Raw genomic sequence first — 19849 nt, 5'->3', positions numbered from 1 at the left:
GAGGAAAGCATTCTCTATCAGTTGTGAAAGAGATGAGAGACTAATGTAAGTTTCTAAGGAGTCACTGATGGATGGACAGAGGGGAAATTGGAAATGAAACTAAATATTTTGGATCTGCAGTGAGCTGCAGGGCTGGAGCTATGGCTGCTGTTTGTATTTTAAGTAATATGAACTTATAATTGTGAGTTTGCAGCATACCTTTCTCAAAGGAAGCCATGCTTCTTGACCCAAGAGTGTATTGTTGAGTGCTTAGCAATATCTGGTGTTTAGATATTGGCTCCACTGAATGGCCTAGGGCAAGTTAGTTCACTTCTTAGACCCTCAGTTTTTATAATTATAAAATGGCTATGATAGTGCTTCTTCGCAACTGGAAAAATTTGGTGTGATCACATAATGTGAGAATGGGAAGAGAAGTGTCTGATGCATAAGAAGTGATGAAAGGAAGGTTTTCTTCCACTTCTTTGGAGAGATCACCTGGCCTGCTCTCACACATTTTGTCTGGGCTGCATCTGGTTACTTGCAATATTGGAATTTTCCTACCTTGTGTCAGTGAGTTGGAAATTGTTCCTGTTGACCTGGTTTTTGTGCCCTGGAAGGGGATGAGAGGAGTGATCAGGAAGCTGCCAAGTTCTGGAGAAGCTTTGTGGTAATTCTCCTGGTTGGTGCCTCCCTGGGTGGACAGTTCTGAGTATACAAGGGTTGGTGGATCTGGAGAATGAGACTCTGCTTCTTTGGCTATGGGGACAGTAGCTGGACTTTCTAAAGTTGTTTCCTCTTCCATCATGTGGGGATGCCAGTAACTTGGGATGCTGTGAGGGTACAGTATGGGTGGTGGTTGTGAGAGACCGTGGTAAGTGGCAGGAAGCTCCAGAACTGGGCAGCAGGAATATTTTCATCAGCATGAGCTGGCAGCAGTACTTATCCAAGAGTCAGTTCTGGTGTTTTGCCAAATGTTAAAGGCTCAGGAAATACCCTCGAACTCAAGGAACTGCTGTCTCTTCTCCACAGCTGGAGGAGCTTGTATCCAGAAGGCAGGACAGCTGGGCTTCCAGGATTTCTGAGAGAGCGGGCAGTCCTCCCCTCGCTCAGGCTCTCAGACCTGTGGGCTAGTCATGGGGGGTTGCAGTCAAGCTGGAGGTGAGCAGCGCTGCAGTAGAGGCCTCTGCTGCCGTGGGTCGGTTTCTGCCATTCACCTGGAGTCTAGCAGTAGTCTGCTCTCCTTTGCCACAGCTGTGACATTGTTTCTCAAAGACCTTTAGGAAGACAGAGCTGGATCTATCTTGCTTCTTGCTTCCCATTGTGCTGTTGTATGCAGAGTATCCTTGCTGTCCTTTCCCTTTTCTGATGACTTCACAGGTGACTAAACCGGAAGGAGAAGCCACAGAAAGATTACCAAGCACCTCCCTCTGTGCCTCCTCCGCTGCAGACCCCAGTGCTGTGTTAGGAGAGGCACTCCCTGGCAGAAGGGTGGAAATGCCATCCAGTACAGACGGTGGCCCCAGGAGATCATGACGCGCACAGAGCAAGGCGGGAGGAGCAGCAGAGGACAGTTCAGATGCGGGGAGTAAAGCCAGCAAGTGCCAGTTAGTGAACAGTCTTTTCTCTCTCTCTGAGGCTTTTAATTTGACTCTGTAGGATGTAGGGATTTGTTGGAGGATGTTAAGTAGTAGGCGATGACAGTATGAGGTCACACTTGCTTACGGCAAGATGGATGATGAAGGGTGGATGGTGCTGGGACAGGAAATGGAAACACAGAGGACTGCCGCAGCATTTCAGGTGGGAGGCCCTGTGGAGCTTGCCTGTGTAGGTCATTGTCAGTGTGGGTGTCAGGAAGCTGCGAGAGGTTTTGTTGGCACAGAGCACACTGACATCTCAGTACCTGCTTTGGGCCAGGAACTTTCAGAAATTTACCTACGTTAGCTCATCTGATTCTTGCAATAGAAGTGAGAGAAAGGTGGTTTTGTTTTGTTTTGCCATTTTGCAAATGAAGAAACTGAGGTGTATAGGTTATGTAGCTTGCCTGAGGTTTCTGGCAGCTGGAAAGCTGTAGAGTAAGGATTTTAACTTGATTCCATCAAACTCAAAAGTCCTTTCTCTTCCCATTACACCACACCATGGCCCTCAAGACACAGCCCTCATGTCGTGGTTTTGCATTAGCAAATAACTTTGCAGAGACTAGTCTATTAATAGTGATCTCTTTTCAACATTCCCATGAGATGAGGGAACACAATTAATTGTTCAGGTGAGGGATTAGAGCCATTGGGGAGGGTAAGGGACTTGACACAGTCATCTGTCAAGTGGTTTTGGGGAGAGCAGGCAGGGGTGAGGTTTGAAGCAGACCATGTTGAGACTGTAGTCTTACAGAAAACAAGAATTTGTCAGCCCAGGTTTAGAAATCTGATCTTTCTTTTAATTCATAGATTAGGAAAACTATAGGGGAGATGGTATGCAAGGCAAGTCCCTGAGGACGAGATGGCACAAAGTGTGGTGGTGTCTTGAGATTACTTTATAGTCAGACTCTGTCCTTTTGCATAGTTTTTAATTAAAACAACAACCTCCCCCAAACTAATCTTTATTAAGCGTGGAAATTGGAGTAAGGGTGAAGAAACTTGTCTCTTAAAAAGAGCTCAGTAAAAAATTTTTTCCTTTGCCATAAGAATTGTTTTGCTGAGCTTAATAATTAGAAGAATTCTCACAACGCAGCTTCTTTTTTTTCCTATTTGATTTTACGTGTTTGATATTACTGTTGGTTGACATGAGGATACTTAGAGTGACACAGAGAACAACATTATGACACAAAAAGCCATGGGGAACCCTTGTTAATTACATGTGCCCCCATTCCTGTCTCTTTGTCTTTATTACTACTATTATTTTTAAAAATTTTATTATTTATTTTTTGTTATGCTGCGCGGGCTTTTCTCTAGTTGCGGCGAGCAGGGGCTACTCTCTAGCCGCGGTGTGTAGGCTTCTCATTGCAGTGGCTTCTCTTGTTGCGGAGCGCTGGGTCCAGGCCGTGTGAGCTCAGAAGTTGGCGGCACATGGGCTCAGTAGTTGCAGCTCTCCGTGCAGTTGCTCCACGGTATGTGGGGTCTTCCTGGACCAGGGATAGAACCCATGTCTCTTGCATTGGCAGGTGGATTCTTTACCACTGAGCCACCAGGGAATCTCTCTCATTATTATTATTCCTAAGTTATTTTTAATTTTTGAGAGATGAATGCGTTGAGTACCGTGGGTCCTGAGAATGAGTCTAGAGCTTTGCCTTTTACTTTCCTGGATACTTTGGGCATGGGGGATCAAGAAATAGATCACTAGATATCATCTTGTGATATGAGTTGAGGGAATTACATTTGGGAAGAGGGAGTAAAGGCTAGGGGTTGGAAAGATGCTGGACTAGAAACCTGAATGATTTCACATTTTGTAAATGGTTGTCCCTGGATGCTGTGTACCTTCATGATTTAACCGAGTCTTGCAAACGGAGACCGCACTTTGGCCAGTCCTCAGCCTTCTATTGCTTTCTCTCCAGAAGTAACAGAGTGAAGATAAAACATTGGCTATGCGTGTGTGGCTGGTAGAGCTGTAGGTAGTGAAGTGGCCACCTGCCCCAGTGAAACCTTGTTTGCGTCAGATACTGGTGAAGTGATCTGGTTTCTGTAGACTGGGTGCCAAGTATGGGGAGAGGGACGTGACAGTCATCTACAGTGTCATATTTAGTCTTTTGCAGATGTGCTTACAGTTTTAACAAAGGAGGAGAAGAAATTATAGGGTGGGAGAGAAATGCCTACAGACAGCTTGTTAAAGCCTAGGAAGGAGGAAACTAGTATTTGTGTTTTAGGAACGCTAAGCCCTTGCTTACATATCAGCAAGCAAAATATTGGCATTCACTTCTGACTTGAGGAAGGCATGTCTGAAGTCAATAGAAGGAAATGCCTAAACACAGGCCTTACGAAGAAAGAAAGGAGAGCCGTGGAAATGCTCAGGATTATCTCATAAAAGCCTTTTGTGTATTTGAAGCCTCTAATGAAATCAGCCTTGTTCTCTAGGCCAGACAACTCCAGTTTTTCTTACCTTTCTTCATTGTATCTTTTCTCATCTTTTATGCCTTTGTCACCTTTCTCTGTTTCTTCGTGTTAAATGATATCCATCAAAATTGAACTTTGTGCTCTAATATGTATTCCTCTTCTCATTTCACCTGTGCTTAGTGTTAGTGCCTAGAACGTGGTGGACACATAAAGTGAGCGTCTGCTGAATGAGTGAAAGGAGATGCACCTAATTCTTCGCTTTAAAAGTCAATATTTGCTCTGGGGCAATTAAAAAAAACACGCTTGTTTTGTTTTTTATTAGAAACCCCAAAATTGTTTGCTTGTATTGCCACAGCAGAGCAGTATGCAGTGGGTATAAAGACATATAAAACTTTTTCCAGAGAAGAACATTCTTTTCTCCTCTCTTAATTAGCTCCTCAGTCCCTGCCTTGCTGCCTGTCTCCCTCTTTCTCAGCTTCACTTCTTTCCTCTCACTCGTTTCTTCATTCAAGAGCCTTTGACAACCTCTGCTGTAAAACAGGCATTGTTTTTAGAGCTGAGGGTATTGTTATAAACAAAATAAAGTTCCTGTTCTCATGAAGTCAATGTTTCAATGAATTAAGGCATATAATTGACCAGAAAAATAATTCTTTTTGGTGACAAGGCTTTCAGATAGTGAGGTTGGCAGCTGTGTGGGTGGCGGTATTAATGATTGCTCTTTTGTCAGAGACTTGCTGGCAAGGAAGGCTATGCTTTCACTCCCCTTTCTATTTACATAACCATCTATGAGTCCCTATGTAGCATTTACCTGATGTGTAAGATTCTGTCTGGGCAGGATTTTGTCAGTTATCATTTATATATCCTTTCTTGAAATTGGATTAGATCCCTTTGATTTATTTGGAGAGAGAAATGGGTAATACACAGGATGTTTCTGCTGAGCATCTATTATGCTATGAAGTGTGTTTTATTTACATTCCATTTTTCAGAGATTGGTGGGTTTTTTCTTTTCCTTTTATACTATTTTTCCAGTTTATTGCAATGATCTAATTAACATTGTTAATGCCTCCCATGGGTTTCAACAGTTGGAACACAAAGCACATGCATCAACCCTATGAACTGATGAAAACCCAAGACTGTGGCATTCATTAGTCCATTCACTCAGCAGATGTACAAAGGAAGGACAGTATATGCTTCTTCTCTACAGATTTCACAGTCCAACATGGCAGTGATGTATAGAAATATAAATGAGACTTCTTGAGGGTAACTAGGCCAACAGAATTCTGAATAAATAGCAATGAGCTTATAAGACATAAGTAGATAGGTCAGCCTGGTTGTCAGAGATGGCTTCACAGAGGAGGTGATCTTTGATCTGGATCTTGAAGAGTGAGGATGTATTTGCCTTTCAGGTCCAGCTGAGAGAGCTGAGTTTATTCGTCTTGCCGTAATCATTGGGGTGTTGATCCTAAGGGTGGCTTTCTCTCCAAGCTCTGGACTTGGGGATGGTGATCTCTTTGCAAATGCATGCAGCCTGGGTTTTGTTTGTTTGTTCATCTCTGAAGCAGTTGGCATATGATCAAGGTTGACACCAGGACTCCTTCATTTTGCTGCTGCTTTTGTTCATCCGTAAGTTCAGATGGACAGGCTCCAGTTTTCACAGTGCTGCATTCCAGTATTTTAGGTAGGTTACTTTATTGTGTGGTAACTTTCTGATGTAGGCATAGTTAGTAAATGAACCAGGAACTAGCTGTTGACCTTCTCCTGTCCTCCTCCTGTTCAGATAACCTGGAGTAAACATAAGAAACAAATCTCAGGAGACTTCCCTGGTAGTCCAGTGGTTAAGAATCTGCCTGCCAATGCAGGGGACACAGGTTTGATCCCTGGTGGGAGCTAAGATCACACCTGCTGCGGGGCAGCTGAGCCCATGCTGCAGCTAGAGAGCAAGCGTGCTACGAAAGATCCCACGTGCCGCAGCTAAGACCTGAGGCAGCCAAGTAAATAGTAATAGTTAAAAAAAGAAGCGAATTTCTGTTGTCACCATGTTTGGTTACCAACTCAGAACCTGTGGAATGGCCAGGGAGGCATCCAGCGAAAATGTATCAGGGAAGTCCGAGAACAAAGTGTTTCTTTTAGGAGTTTAGAAAAGCTCATTGATGTATTTATTACTTGCTGAAAGGCCCAGTGAATTTGCCAGTCTCCTTCTTGTCCTGAAAATTGCCTTCAGTTGTTTTAAAGTTGTGGAGCTTTTTCTTTTAACCCCCATCTGAGGTCTAACAAGGGCGAGACAGCTGGTGAGAGAGTAGGCCTTTCTGATTTTTGTGTCCTTGGGTAAGAGATGCTCAGCATTATATCCTGTGTAGGTGGGCTTGCTAGATCATTTCAGCCCTGTAGCTCACCCTCATCATTATTAATTCTTGGAATAAGGGCCTATTTTCTCTTTATGTTAGCAGAAATATGGGAAAATAGAGATATGAGTGAGGATGATGGTAGGATCATTTTGAGTATGTAATAAACACCTTGCAAGTGTTTCCTTATTTAATCTGTATGACAGCTCTACAGGGTAGGTCTATTTTGTTCATGTAAACTGAGTCACAGAGAAGTTGGACATTTTGCCAAAAGTCACACAGCTGTCTGCCTTGGAGGCCCATATACTTGATTCCTTTGCTGCATTCATTATTGAGATGACTGAGCCAGATGCCTTAGGAGAGTGTGACTAGCCTTCCAACACCTCATGTCACCCTGACAGTTGTGCACTGGGGCGGCAGATTTCATTGGTGTCTGTCAACAGGTGTTACACCTTTTCAGTGAGACCCTTGTTTTTGTGACTGTTTTATAGCTTTTGTGACTTTCTTATGGCTTTTAAAAACCCTGTTTTTAATGTTTTTAACTTCCCCACTCCTGAATATAAAGAACCCATTTCAAAGATTGGAAACCTTTTGGAAGTTGAACCTGACTCATAGGTCTTCATGTTTTCAATTTTTTTTGTCCTTAAAGGGTTCATTTTGCCTTTCTGTCAAAGAGAGGATCCCATACAAATAGAGGCTTTAATGTTTGCTTGCAGCACCACCCCCCCCCCCAATTTATATTTTGACTTTTGGTCTAATAAATGAAAGAAAAAATGTTTAATGTTAAATTGAAAGTGAAAACCACTTCTTTCACTATGAACTTAACTCTGTTTCATCGTATGATATAAACTCAAGCAATAAAGCCCTGCCCCAAATACAAATGTCATGTCCTGTAAAAAAAAAAAACACAGATTAACATAAAAACTTAGCAAAGTAGTTTCATTGGGGATGAATTTTTAAAATGAAGGTGTATTTATGGTGAAAACAGAGAATGGTTATTCCAGACCATAGAGAGAGGCTCCTATAATATATTTAAGTTGATCACTTATAAATCACTGCTTTCTATAGAGGCTGAAAGAAAGGCATAGAAATCTAACTCCTTTATGCAAAGAACCGCTATACATTTAAAATAATTACAAGGGACAGTCATATACAAATAGAAAAGTAGATTTTGAGATTCAGAAAACTCAAATGAGAAGTTTCTAGCTATAGTTATTTGGATTAGTGTGTAGACTTGAAGGAAGATAGATTTCCCCAGTGGTCTGCTGACTTCTTTTTCAGTCTTGTTTAACCACTAAATACAATCCTGAGAGTTGCTTTCTATTCCTCTCCTCTAGCTTGGGTCTATCCTGGAGTCTATGGACCAAAAAGTCTGTAGCTTGCAAGGCTGATAAAAGCCTCTCCTCTGCTGCCTAGAAATGGCCCTGGATCGGCAGTTTGTCATCCTGCCCTGAGAGGGAATAGGTTCCAGATCTGGTCTCTAGCCTAGGTTCATTGGGATCCTCTGTGCCATCCCAGAGTGGTGTGTTGCTTGATAAATGTAACACCCACCAGCTCTGTCTGGTAATGTGTCTGGCCTAGCTGCTGTGCTGTGATTGGAATCAAAACATATGGCTTGTTATTGGGGCAGTGACTGGCTATGGAGAACATGGACGTCTGTTGCTTTTCATTGCTTATTGATATAGTGAGTTAGAATGCCTTTGCTTTGGTGCTGGCTTTAGATAGTTCAGCCCTGTTGGCCATTTTGTAAGATTGTCTTCATGTGTGACTTGTGTGTATTTCCTTGATCTAGGCGGGGGATACAGGGTCAAGGACTGAGGGGAAGGGATAATTGTTTACAGAAAAGGTGGAGGGGTGTGGATTTGAAATGAAATAGGAGGCTGGGGAGTGTAGGCTTCCTCTGAATATCGAGGAAATTCTTTAAACCCCTAGATAACCTCAGAAAGTCCTTTCTTTGCTCTCACAGTAAGGAGTTTGGCTGGCTTGAGCTAATAATTGGAATCGGAACTGGGAGTTGTGGGTTAAATTTCTCCCTGGCAAAGGCCAGTGTTTGGGGCTTACCTCTACTTGTGTCCTGCTGCCCCTCTTTGGATCTTTTTAAACTGTATACGATAAATGCTGACTTGATAGATATTTTGGTTATGTTTTAGATCTTTATTATGAAGCTGTTTTTTTTTTCTTTTTTTTCTGTCAACACATTGACTGAGTACCAGTTATGTCCCTGAGCCTATTCTTGGTCTTGGGATATATTGGTATACAAAAGAGACAAAATCCTAAGTCTTAGAGTTCATATTCTAGTAGACTGTTACATTACAGTGTTCATTATTTGAGAGGACCAAGGTTTTAGTCATTGCTGAGGTGGCATTCTGGTATGGGTTTGGGGAAGAGGCTGGATTCAAGTCCTAGGAACTGTCCTGACTTGCTGAGTTTCTCTGAGGCTCAGTTTTCTCACCTGTAAAATAAGGAAATTGAATATTCTTTTTTTATTATTATCAATAAATCATACTGAATGATTTGTACAGTCTTTTTCCAGCTTTGTAATTTATGATAGTGGTTCCCCTGAACATTTCATTTCAGCCTTTTATCTGAGCTGGGCTTGTAACTGATGATCAGTCTTCGTGTGTTAATTTGAAAAAGCCTTTTTAGACTAAGGAAGAAGATAATTGTTTCTGGAGAGTTGATATTTCTACATATGGTCATCGGATTTTTTGGAAAGTGTAGTGAATTTATAGATTTTTCTAAAGCATTACTCCAGGATATTTTCATTCTTATCACAATGAATGTCAGAGATAACATTTATTTTTTAAAGTCTTCACATACAGGCTCTTCTTGGCACTATACTTGCTGCTGAAGCTACAGTGATGGGGGCCTGGCTTTTGAAATAATGTTAAAAGAATACCATGGGATAGAATTTTTAAAAACTCGTGAAAACAGAGTAACTCCTGAGCTTTTAAAAAGAAAAGGAATAAACAATAGGAACAGTTCATTTATTCTGTGAGCATATACATACTTTTTACATAAAGTCTGAGTTTCCCTTGTGTCCTATGAACTGGTTGGTTGCAAATGAGAAGAGTTGCCTGTTCTTACATGAGCCTGAGAAACACTCATCATTGTGTAAGAAATAACTTTTTTGTTTGTGTGAAATCATAAGATAGAACCCATTCCAGCATACGCCTCCAATGTAAAGCTCAGGAATGGAGGCCTGTTAATCAAGCGGAAGTATGGGAAGTGAGAAATGAAAAACAGGTCTTATTTTTCACACCTCTAAATGAATGACTGCAAAGGAAGAACTTAAAAATAATAATGCAACCTTTTTCTTGCATCACACCTTTTAATAAGGCAGTTTAAAAATATTTAGGGTGAACCTTCATCAGGATGCGTGTAATTGCCTCAGCACAGTTTAGGAGTCCACTGAGGTGATGCCTCCGCAGTGCCCAGAAGCCTGGAGGCAGATACCTGGGGGTTGAGAAGCTCTGTCACTCGCTCGTATATTGAGGATGATCTGGCGGAAGCCTTTCAGGATTTGGGATCTCATTTTCCTCTCAAGTGCATGCTGTCGGGGTGGAAGCCATGACAGGAGTGTATGATTTACATCTGTTTATAAGGACTGATCTTGTAAGAATAGGCACGTAGACATCCTTGGCTCTGTCTATCTGTAACAATATCTCCTCCTCCTTTTCGGTCCATTCCAAATACCTTCATCTCTGTGACATCTTTTCCTAACCACCCCAGCTGGCCATCATCTCTCTCCATTATGTTTCAGACAGATTAGACTGACGCCTTGTGTTTTTATTCCAGGTTGACCACTTAGAGGCGGTTTGATCTTGGGCAGATTACTTTGCCCTTCTGTATCTTCATTTCCTCATCTGCCAAGTGGAGATAATACAAGCATCTACCTTTTAGTATCACGGTGATTATGAAATGAGTTAGTGTAGGCGATACACTTAAAAGTGTCTGGCATTGTGCTGCTGTTATTTTTCAATATTATTATTTTATTTCCCTCTTGGTACATAGTTCATGTTCTTCTTTGCTACACTAATGTATTTAACTTCTCTGCCTTAAATTGTGCTTGATTCCTTCCAGCCTGAAATTTCTTGTAACACCTAGCCTGGTACCTTGGACATGCTAATACTTTAGCTCACATACTGTGAGCCCCCTGGATGATACCGTGGAACATTTTGTTAAGAATTCAAAACAGGGTGCATTCTCATTCTGAATATTAGAACCTTAGAAGTGAATGGGGACTGATCTTGTTTGTTTTTTAGTTGCTGAGACAGCAGTACCAAGGCCAAACACTTGCTCATGGTCTCCCACTGAGTGGCCTGATAAGAAGGCTAGCCACTCAAGGCTTAGGGACCTCATTCTCTTTTTGCTGATATTACTTGCATAAATGAGATGGCTTCTGATAATTCTCTGAGCACTTTAGGCCAGGTTAATACTGACCAGTAATTTCCTGAAGTGCCATGTAGTGGCAGGAACATGATTTATGTAACATGGGCCCTTGCTAGCTAGGATGAACACTGGAAGATCAGCTGTGCTTCTGTAATTATGAATGCCTTTCAGAGAAAATGGCAACCCACTCCAGTACTCTTGCCTGGAAAATCCCATGGGCGGAGGAGCCTGGTAGGCTGCAGTCCATGGGATTGCTAAGAGTCGGACATGGCTGAGTGCCTTCACTTTTCACTTTCAGAGGAACTGCTTTTATTCCCAAGAGCTCCCCCTCCCTCCCTTTAAACCATCAAGGGAGTCCATATGGTGATGAATGGAGAGGTGAAGGACTGAACTAGCTGGTTGTGGATCTTTCCTCAGCAGTTCTAGAGACAACTGCGATTTAGGGCATTCTGGCCAGCTGACACCTTGGTTGAAAGTATGGAATTAAAATATACAAATGATGAGTGTGTGGGGAAGACCTTATAAAAAGAAATGCTACTTGACTTCCGCCAGGTTAGATCTGCTTTCCCAAGGTAAGTGCTTTGACTCCTGCAAAACTTGTCTGAATTTGCCATGCAGAAGATTGCATTTCACTTATCAGCCAAACCCTATTTACATTAGGAGAGTGTTGTTGGCCTGACAAGTATTTGGTTGTGGGAAGCCAGTGTTCAGAAGCTGATGAGTTCTTTGACTTTGGGCTCTGGAAGAACAAATAGCTCCTTGAGTTTAAATTTGCCAAGTACGAAGCAGCTCTGGTCCTAAGACTGCAGCTTTGTCAAGGGTGCTTGCTTCCCTCTGGGCCTGTGGATCCAGAGCAGGATAGATGAGGATTCATTGTCCTTCACAGACTCAACAAGGTCTTCCTGTCCCTCTCTCCAGGCTGCTCATGTAATTGCACTAATATTGCCTCTGAGAGGTTTTAAGAATTCCTCAGAGGGAGCTGGGCAGGGTAGAAGGACCTCCTTGATAGTTTATTTTTTTATTTTTTTATTTTTTTCCTTGATAGTTTAGAAATGTTGCTCTTCTCTCTTGATTGACTGCATACTGTTTGGTTTCTGCTTAGGCCAGAATCTCCTTGCTGGTTATATTGTCTTTGATCCATACTTTCCCCATAGGCTGCATCGCATGGGAAATGCTTTAGCTGGATTTCAAAAAGTTCTCAGTTGTATGTGTGAAGTCCAGCCAGTTACTTGGTTTTTCAAATCTTGTGGTAAAAATGCCCATAAGATAAAATCTACCATCTTACCTATTTTTAAAAATATTTATTTATTTTTGGCTATGTTGGATCTTCATTGCCTTGCAGGTTACTCTCTAGTTGCAATGCGAAGCCTTCTTGTCAATAGCACTGGCTCTAGGGTGCACAGGCTTCCATAGTTATGGCAAGTGAGCTCAGTAGTTGCAGCTCCCGGGTTTTAGAGCATGGGCTCAGTATTTGTGGCTCACGGGCCTAGTTGTCTCACGTATGTGGGATCTTCCTGGACCAGGGATCGAATCAGTGTCTCCCACACTGGCAGGCAGATTCATTACCACTGAGTCACCAGGGAAGCCCCATCTTATCTATTTTTAAATGCATAGTTCAGTAGTATGAAGCACACTAACCTTGTTGTGTAACCAATCTCCAGAATTCCTTTCATCTTGCAAAACTAAAAGTCTTTGCCCTTTAAGCACTAACTTCCCATTCTCGCCTCTGCCAGGCTCCTGGCAACCACCATTTTGCCTTAGGTCTCCATGAACTTCATTACTCTAGGTACTTCATATAAGTGGAATTTTGGCATTTGTCTTTTTGAGACTGGCTTATTGTGCTTAGCATGATGTCCCAAAGATTCATCCAAGTTTAGTATGTATCAGGATTTCCCTTCCTTTTATGAGGCTGAATAACATTTCATTGTATGTATATACCACATTATGCCTGTTCTTTCATCCGTCTGTGGACACTTGGGTTGCTACCACCTCTTAGCTATTGTGAATAATGTTGCTATATATATGGGTATGAACTATCTCTTCAAAATTTCTCTTTCAGTTTTTTTGGATATAGACCCAGAAGTAGAATTGCTGTATCATATACTTTAATTTTTAATTTTTTGAGGAGTGGCCATGCTGTTTTCTTTCTAAGAGTTGCATTTAAATTAGCTTTCTCAGGCTTTGATGTCCAGAGTGCTTTGAGCTGTCCCTGAATGGGTGTGTTTCTAGCCTTCTGCTCTAGCACATCTGAACTTTGACACACTGTTCATGGCTCGCTTTGGTCCTTGTTGGTTGGTACTTCTCATTAGATTAGACCTAGAGGACAACCTTCTCAGGATCCTGGCTAAATAGTGGAGAAGCAGATTGAATCTTAGAAAGCCTGAGCTCGGGTACTTACCTGGTGTCATGCTTCTCACCCTTGTCCTCAGATAAGAGTTGGGATGACATGATAGCCTCCTAGAAAGCTGGATGGTACAGCCCCAGTTGTGTTCTTCCTAAACCTATCCTCTGCGTTTGGGCTCACATCATTGGCAGTGGGTGAAGCAGTAATCTACTCACTCACTCACTACTGTTTATATGTACTTGAGGGAGAGTTGAAGACTAGGAAGTGAGTTGCCTGTGGATCTTACTGCTAAACAGTTGGGTGTCTGTATGTGGGCAGCAGGGAATGAGGCATAAACTGAAAGAGAGAATCTCTGGATACTTTTACAGCCCACTGACAGCAGTATGTAGTTATGCTGTGGTTCTGAGTCCTCTCCACAGTATGTGGGCCCTTCTGTACTGAGGATGCTCAGGCGTGCAGCACTATTAAGGACCAACATGAGGGTTACTTGCCATTTCTTTTCTGTCAGTGCAGAAGCTTCCATCTTTCTGGTGGCCCTATGGACATGATCCTTAGGTGATTCCAGCCAGTGTATTTCCTCATAGATGGTAGCCAGTAAGCTGTCTAGTAAGGTCTGCATTTCAGATTATTAGGGGTTCTACCTCCTTTGAAACACACATTGTGCCTGCTGCTTACTGTTTCTTTTTCTCTCCATATTGTCCAGGACCAGTTGAAGTGTCGCTTTGTTTGTGAAACTTTCTCAGAGCCTTCGTCAGGACAAACTAGAATGTCCTCTTCTGTGCTCATTTCCACTCTGAGGTTATTGTTATCTTTGTGCCTGATATGGAAGTATTGTTACTACCTGTGTTACCTGTGCCAGAGAGAGACTTCACACTCCTCCATTCAAGTGTCTGTCTCTCCCAGGACCTTATGCTGTATTTGATATATTGCTGTGTCTGTGACAATTGTCTGGTGAATATTTGATTTGTCCACAAGTGTCAGATGCAGTGGAATTGAGTAAATTATTAGTTTTAATCATGACCATTGCCCTACATACCTGTTTGGCCACATCCAAACCACACACTCTCTTATTTCAGACTGTAGAAACTGAAAGAAAAAATAAGCCTAGGGTTTAAACAAAAATACTTAGCACTTACCGTGTGCTAGGTATTTTGCTAAGCACTTTGCTCATATTTCCTCATTTACTGTTTCAGTGACCTAATGGAGTACCTTTGCATTTTATAGGTTATGAAACAGACACTGAGAACGGTGGCTATCTGCTAGGTTCAAATCCAGGTAGCACAGCCTCTGAATATACATTCGATTTTACATGACATTAGTAAATGTTAGTTCACTAGCCACAGACCTTAGGACCCACTCAGTACTACCAGCTCTGGACCTGCCAACTATGAGGTGCAGGCCAAGCACGAGTAACCGGGGGATGCCGAGTCCTTGCACTGAGGTTTCAGTTAGTGATGACAATGGAGAGAAGTGATCAGTGTGGAAGTTGGGCCATAGAAAAGGTTGTGTGCCCCTGGATAGGAGCCTAAGAGACATAGTTGCCTTGACTAGGAAGGAGGGGAGCTGAGGGAGAGTGGCCCCAGTGGAGGAAGGAGGAGGATGAGGTGGTGAGGTGGCTGCAAGGAGGGGGACAGGGAAGTGTGGCCTGAGGGGGTTAACTCGTCTCCAAGCTCCAGATGAAGGGAGGTCCCCATCTCTGCCGACTGGGCCTCAGGTATCTCCACCCTGAAGCATTGAGGCAGAGCCTGGACACACGTGTTCACTTACGCTGCTTCCCCCACCCTGTGTGGCCAAGCGGAACATGAAGGAAAGATGAACAAACATCCCAAGTCTCTCGACACATAGATCAAAACATATTGATGGTGTCTTGCTACTCTGATAATTTCATTGAACTGTATGAAGCTTAAAATTGATACATAGACATCCTCCTGATTAACATTAAGTGCTGCTGTCAGTCTAACATAGCTGGATAAACCAATATTGAATAATCTATTAAATATGTCACACTTGAACAAGGAGTGTAAATCATATTATATTATTTCAGCTGTAATTAGGTGGGAGATAAAATCACAAATAGACGAGTTTAGTGAATATTTCTCAGTGTGTACACAGCGTCACTGTAATTTCTGTCCTCACTCCATGGGGAGAAAGAAGTTGACTGCTTTCCAAGTATCGACTGCTGTCCAGGAAATGGGATGTTGAGGGGTGACTTACATAGTGTTCACAGAGTGGGTTTCATTGATAAATTCAACGAGACTAGCTGCAATCTTCCTGAAGTTAATGGCGGTGCACATGCACCGTTCTGCGCTTAGCTGGCAGTGGCCGGCTCCGCAGCCTTGCAGGCCTGATGTTTCCTCAGGTTACGATATGTTTGCACCTCCATGTCTGCTTCCCCTCCATTCCTGGGAGATGCCTGGTGCCTTTATTGGCCGGAACTAATGGATGCAAACCAGAACTTGCGGGTGGACAGGATGGTGTAACGCTCAGTCCTTCATTGCTCCTCTTTCCCAACCCACAGAGAAAGCACGATTATTGGAAATAAATGAGGGGCATAAACTGAGACAAAAATGATAAGGAGATTATGTTAGGGTCCAAAGGAACTGAGCTGTAGCTGAGAAATGGAAAGAATTCTAGTCCTTCCTTCACAGGATTGTTGTGGAAAATAAGACACACGTTAAACCTTCAGAACAGTGCTACCATGTAGCACGGGTTTCAGTACTTATCAGTGCTTTCGTTATAAGAAAAATGGTCTATTTTTGTGGGATGTGCTCAGGGTGGAATTCAGGGGTATGGTCATTTGTGGGATTCAGCAAATGTGGAATTCAAGAACTGTATAAAAAGCACCGGACTTGAATGATGCGCCTCCTTTCCATTGGCTGGCGTTAGCCTAACAGGATGGGAGGTTGTTAGTTCTCATTTGGGGCTGTTACCATGTCAGCATGTTAGAAACAGTGTATACTGTCATCTTTTATTGAGAGGCCATTGTTTTCTTTTTCGGCTTTTTAGGAGTTTGTTTCTCAAATATCAGTTTGGTCCATTTCAGGTGATTCAGTTAATGAAGGAAAATATCTTTTACACCTTTGCATTATGAATGAGGACCATAGAACTTTGTGTGGATGTTATAATCATTCAGCAGATGTTTAACAAAATCCTGTCATGTATAGTGTGTGAATATTTTTATATGAAGTGTTTGTTTAAGGTTTGCTATGTCTGTGATGCTACCCCCTGCTCTCAGTTCATAGGGATTTCTGTACAGACAAGTGGAGGAGCTGCAGAGGGCTCATTCCTGGCTGCCTGAGGAAAGTGTTGTTTTTTTTTTTTTTTTTGCCAAGTTGCACAATTTGCAGGATCTTAGTTCCCTGACCAAGGATTGAACCTGGGCCCCTGACATTTGAGGTGCAGAGTCCTAACCACTGAACTTCTAGAAATTCCCCTGAGACAGGTTTTGAGGTGCTAATCTCTTGGCTCCAACATGATTGGAGCCAGCAGTTCTGGCTTGAGCTAGCTGGACTTTGGGGCTTGAACTGTGTAGCATGTAATGTGTCTAGGCTGAGCTACGTGGAGTTAGAGGCACTTACCCTGTGTCCCCTAAGTCAGTGCTTTGCAGAGTGCTGCAAACAAGACCTTCGTGGGTTTCAGAAAGTGAAAGCACTTTAGAAAGCAAGGATTCCCAGAGTCCTACCAGAGAGCAACTGAAGGCTGATGTTTCCCTATCCAGACCAACTGCCTGGCCCTGGTTTTTCTCACTACTTTGCATAATAACTTTCTTCTCCTTTTTCTCTCTCAGCTGCACTTAGAAGGACTTAATGACACCATTTAAAGTTAGAGGATAAATGTAAAGCTGATCTGTTCATGAATACCAATTAGTTGTACTTTAAAAATATAATTTCACATGTGGCAGGAACAGGCTGCTACTTGAAGGAGCCCATGGCCAGTGGGTTTTCGAGTGGAAATGTGGCTTCACCTGGTGATCTGTCCGTCCAAGGAGATGAGTGTTGGAGAACTGTAGCGGAGGACTGAGAACCACCGAGGAAGGAGGAACCAAGGATGGCTAGTTCTGCAGTCACTGTGGCCACAGTATACTCCTGGCTCTTGATCGTGCATGCTCACTCAGTCGTGTCCTACTCTTTGTGACCCCATGGACTGTAGCCCACCAGGCTCCTCTGTCCATGGAATTTTCCAGGCAAGAAATACTGCAGTGGGTTGTCATTTCCTACTCCAGGGGATCTTCCTGACCCAAGGATCCTACCCAGGTCTCCTATGTCTCCTGCATTGGCAGTCTGGTTCTTTACTACAGTGCCACGTGGGCTCTTGAATATTAATGTGTAAATTACCCTAAAATCTACTCAAGCACCAGAGATCTTTGTACGTGTACCCATATTTGTTATTGTTAATAATTTGCTTTTCTGTCCTATGACTTTTTTTTTTAAGATTTTTTTTTTCCACAGCGTTAGCAGGTACCTAAAATTGGAAGCGGTGAGTATGTGGATTTGCAGTTCCAAAGAGAAATTTGCTTGAGTTCAAGACACTTAGTCAGAACCACGCACTGAGAGCTGCTGGGTCCCAGGCATCGTGTTCAGCCCTGGGCGTACAGAAGTGAGTGGGGACTGTTTCTGCTCTCAAGGAGTTTAGCTCACAGTTGGGTGTGCTTGACTGTGCATGAGTAGATGGTCTCAGTACAGCAGCAGCAGGACCCCAAGGTGTGCTGGTAGCGTAGGAGGTACAGCGGTAATTCTGTGGGGGCGGGGGTGAGGAGGCATCTAGGGGGACTCCATGGTCAGGGTGGGTTTGGAGGACAATAGGAAGTTTGCCAGACAGACGAGACACATTGCCAGGGCAGAAGGATGGTGGTGTCTCCAGAGGAGGGGGAGCTGGGAATACACCCCAGAGGTTGGGTTTTTTGTTTTACTCCCACCTCATACGTGTTAGATAGGTGACCTGCTCTTTTGCTGAGAAAGAAGAGAAATGCCCTCCACCCATGTCTCCTTCCCTTATGTTGGGCATAGGAAGCGGGACTGCATCCAGTATTGTGATCTTGCCCAACCTCCGTGTAACTGAGCCTCACAGAGCCCGAGGTGCACACAGATTAGTTAAGTCGGATCGAAGTTCAACTCAAACATTCCTGTTGGTCCAGTGCCATTTCCGCTGCCCTCCATCCAAGTTGTTACTCTGTGGTTTCTGTGTTGTTAGATTTATGCCTTTTCTCATTCGTTCAATAAATGCTTCCTGAGTTGGTTATAAACAACTGTACCATCTGATAGAGTTATAAGGGGTCTCAGTCTTAAGGTGGAAATTAACTTTGAAAATATAGGCTGATTCAGAATATGAAAAGCCAGAGTAAAGAGTGAGGGTTTAAGGATTTATACCTTTCAACCTAGAGAGGATGCCAATGAGTTTCTGAACTTGTAGCCTAAGGCAAATTCTTTTGATTCCTGTATTCCTTGACTTCATTTACTTCTGTGGGGTAAGACTTCAGTGTGTTTGAATACATAAAAATACACGAATAAAGGTAGGCCTAGCATTGGGTGAGAGAGTAGAGTCTATAAGACTCGGGACTCTGAGGGCCAAATTGTCTGTTGTTTTTTTAAAAACAATTTTATTTACTTTTAAAATTGACTTTTACTTATCAATTTTTTTATTTTAGCTGCACTAGGCCTTTGTTGCTGTGCACGGGGCTTTCTCTAGTCGTGACGCGCAGGCTTCTCAGGGCCCTGGCTTCTCTTGTTACGGAGCGTGGGCTCTTGGGTGCCGGCTCAGTAGTTGGGTGCGAGGGCTTAGTTGCCCCATGACATAAGAAGTCTTCCTGTACCAGGGATTGAACCCATGTTCTCTGCATTGGCAGGTAGATTCTTCACTTTTGGACCACTAAGGAAGTCCTCAGATAGACTGATTTGGAAGCCTACCTCCAGCGTTGTAATCCTGGGCAGTTTGCTTACACACTCAATGTCTCATTCCCTGTATGGAAAATGTTGATGAAAATAGTATCTATATGAAGTTGTTACTAGGATTAAATGAGCTAATATAAATAACACATTAAGGTGCCTGATATATTAGCATGCCTTTCGTGGATATTTGCTGTAACTGGGGAGTTGCCTGATTGAGTGTCTCAGCTGGGTTAATTTTTCTGTGATTCTTTAGAACATTGCGACAGTTTCTCAACTTGCTGATGCGTCAGGATCATCCAGAGAGCATTGTAGAATTCACAGCCCAAAGATTTCCAGTTTCACCAGATGGACTAGGCCCTTTCCTCCTAGATCTAAAATCACTGGATGTAACAAAGAAGCCATACGGTCTCTGAAAAGTGGGAGAGCAGGCTGCTTACAGCTTGGGGATTTGAGGGACCACACTCTGATGAGTCCCTTGGCTTTGCTTATGGAGCCCATGAATCCTGGACAGGGTACTGCAGAAACTTCCCACACAGAATCACCAGAAGGCACAGGCCAAAAAAGTTCTAAGAAAAGTGAGTTTCCCCTCCTAGGCAAAGGCCTGGGAATAAAAAAAGGCAGGTTAACAATGACAAGAAACCTTTTCGGCAAAACCTTCCCTGCTGCAGCCAGGCGCCATGGGAAGAAACCGTGTTCTGTACTCGCACACCACCCCCACCCTCTGTTTCAGTCCATCTTCCGTCCCCGCTGCCCCGTGGAAGCAGCAGCGCACTTCCATTCCCCTCAGGGGTGGCATCAGCAGAACTGGGCAGGTGCTGAACTGCCACCCTCCTCTGTGAGGAGCAAGGCCACGCTCTGAGGCGGTGC

The 19849-nt window shown here is 43.2% G+C and overlaps 1 protein-coding gene and 1 pseudogene across 5 annotated transcripts in view; both read left to right on the top strand.

The window, feature by feature from the left end:
• AUTS2 (activator of transcription and developmental regulator AUTS2) overlaps window positions 1–19849 on the top strand; it is a 1205607-nt gene that overhangs the window by 149159 nt on the left and 1036599 nt on the right. The window lies entirely within an intron of this gene.
• The window catches only part of LOC105604842 (small ribosomal subunit protein uS4-like), an 81163-nt pseudogene that overhangs the window by 46679 nt on the left and 14635 nt on the right, over window positions 1–19849 (top strand).

The sequence above is a fragment of the Ovis aries genome, chromosome 24 (assembly GCF_016772045.2).
Source record: "Ovis aries strain OAR_USU_Benz2616 breed Rambouillet chromosome 24, ARS-UI_Ramb_v3.0, whole genome shotgun sequence".
Classification (NCBI taxonomy): Eukaryota; Metazoa; Chordata; class Mammalia; order Artiodactyla; family Bovidae; genus Ovis; species Ovis aries.
Note: the sequence above shows the minus strand (reverse complement) of the source record. Positions and strands in the feature narration are given on the sequence as shown.